Here is a 2,960-nt window from a genome sequence, read left to right on the forward strand (position 1 = left end):
TTAGTTTTTATTATAACACCTATAACTCTTGTTATTATGTGAATATCCAAGAAATATACTTTCATCTTCTCTGCATCAAACTTACCAATCCTCTCATCATTATTTTTAATGTAACACTTACTTCCAAAGACTTTGAAGTGCTTGAATGTTGCTAGCTTTCAATACCACAATTCATATGGGGTCTTGTAACTATTTGGCTTGAAGTGAGCTTTATTTAAAATAATTACTAATGTATGAATAAATTCAACCCAAAACCTTTATGGAATATTTCTCTCATCCATCATTGCTCTTTCCAACCTCTGTACTGACCTATTGGCTCTTTCAGCTACACCATTTTGTTGTGGTGTATTTGCAATCGCGAGTTTCCTTTTATGCCATGATCCTTATAGTAATAATCAACTTCTTTAGAGGAAAACTCTCCATGATTGTCATATCTTATACACTTTCTTTTGTAGTTAGTTTCATTTTCAGCCATAGCTTTAGAGACTTTAAGATTTTCAAAAGCTTTTGACTTTTCTCTTAAGAATTCCACCCAAGTAAGCAAGTTCTAATCATCAATAATCAACATAAGATATAGATTACCATTTAGAGTTTGAGGTCTTGTAGGACCACATAAGTCCATATGGACTAGTTGTAATGGCTTGGTGGATGCATTTTCTTGGTTGTTAAAGGGAACATAGTTTTTCTTACTAATTTGGCATGAATTGGAAATTGTGTTCTCTAGTTTAGATATATTTGGTAAGTCCTATATAGCTTGTTTTTTTTCCCAAATTCACAAGCTAATCGATGTTGAAGTGTGTCCAAGACTTTTGTGCCATTACCAACTTTCATCATACTTTCCAAAACAACATTTTTCATTGTCTTAATTCAAGATGTATACAATGTTGTATGTAGGCTTGTAGCTTTGACAACTACTTCACTTGTCCCTGTTGTCTTTAGTTCCCAATATTTGGAGTAGAAAAGGACATCATATCCTCGGTCACACATTTGGCTTACACTCAACAAGTTATGCTTGAGTCCTTCCAGAAAAATCACATTCTTAGCTTTCCCCTTTCCATTTACAAAGTTGATTATGCCTTTTCCCATGATTTAACTTGGAGCATCATTTCCAAAAGTGACATTACCTTTTCTATCTTCTTTTAGTGATAGAAAATCATTCTTGTCACCTATTATATGCTTCAAACACCCAATATCTACATACCAACGCTTGCCTTGATTTTGTGCATACAACACAATGCCACAATTTACATTGCTTTATTCCTTTTTCTACTACCTTACCTTGGGTTTCCCTTTTTCTTGCTTATTCTTAGGAGATTGTATAAATATTCTGATTCTACATTCAGTTATCTTATGCCCATAGTTATGATAGTTATAACATTTCACCATATCATCCAAAAGAGAAAACAAATTGTTGTTTGTGGGTATATTTCTCTTTACTTTGGAAAATCTGTTATTTGACTGATAGAGTATATTTCTTTGATTTTGATTTGCCTATTTCTTAAATATACTCTAAAACTTGCAAATTTATGTCCATAGTTCATGCATGTAAAGCAATAACCAAGAAAAATATTTTCATACCTAGGAGCAATTTGCCAAATAAATTTTTGTTGTCTTCTCCTTGGAGACACAACAATTCTTTGTTGAAATCTATGGTTGTTTCTTGTATTTAATTTTTGCTCCTTTTTATTTGCATTTTTCTTCATCTTGTTGTCCTCCTTTTTTATTTGTTTCTCCTGTTGTTTGTGCTCAAGTTGTTTATTTGTACCATAGCGTGGTCCCTTGATTACTTCAACCAATATGATGGGTCCCTTGCCTTTAAGTGTTGTTGAACTTGACTCTCCTTCATAGCCAAAACAATTTTTATATGAGGGGATCTTTGAACATTCAAAATTTCATCCAATTTATTAGTCCCCTTGATAAATTTTTGATTTAGACTGACTTGTGCCTTAGTCTTGTCTAATTCTTTTCTAAGGGTGACAACCTCCTCCTCAAGCTTTTCACATGCCTTTTATTTTTCCCTCAGTTACTCCAACAAAGTATCTTCAATTTTCTTTGCTTCCTCAATTTTCAGAAGAAGAGGTGCCAAATTTTCAAAGTTAACTTTTTACTTTTTTCAGAGTTTTCCAACACCTCTTTTTGTATCTTATTCTTCTTCCTTAACCTATGAATTTCTTCTAAAGAGATAATCAATTCACCTTCCAAGTCTACTCAACCACCTCTTCATTAGACTCTCCATGTTCTTCTTCTAGAGTGCCCAAAGCCATGAGCATGAAATTTTCTATAATTTCTTTAGCTTTGTCCTCATTAGAGGATTGTTCATCTTCATCTTCTGAGGAACTACTATCATATTGTGTATAGAAACTTTTCTTTTTAGATTAATATTGCACAATAATATCATTTCATTAACATGAAAGAAATTTACACTTATCTGGTTCAGAGATATCTACTAAAAACTAAATAAGGGACAACCAATCTCTGCTTAACCATAGGCCAGTTACACTACAAACTCTTTTGCAACTGACCACCCCTCAGCCGGATTCAGAGTCTGGGGAGTTAATTGCTTAAGGGAATTCACACCAATAATCATTCAAACAAATAATAAAGAGGAGGAATCCATTGTCCAGATGGTTTATCAACTGCTCCTAAGAAGTGAGAACCACAATGGCTCTCTATCTCTCAGAAATCAACCATAGGGATTCACCCAAGATTTAATAAAATTTTTCTTAGTCCAGGGGTATGATCTCACTCTGAGGGTGGTTTTCAGCCCCAAGGCAAGCACTGAGTGACTCAATATCTCCATTGGGTCTTCTCAGCCAAATCCAACATTGATACATGCATTAGGTCACACTAGAATGTAGGGAACAATTTCCCAATCACACCACAAATGCTTTCTGCAATGTTGTTACTTCTGAGCGCTATTTCTCCTCTATATCCACTTCTTCTCTTTCTCTATCTTATCT

The sequence above is a fragment of the Pinus tabuliformis genome, chromosome J, assembly GCF_031772625.1.
Source record: "Pinus tabuliformis cultivar Carrire ecotype Pingquan chromosome J, CPIR1, whole genome shotgun sequence".
NCBI classification, from domain to species: Eukaryota; Viridiplantae; Streptophyta; class Pinopsida; order Pinales; family Pinaceae; genus Pinus; species Pinus tabuliformis.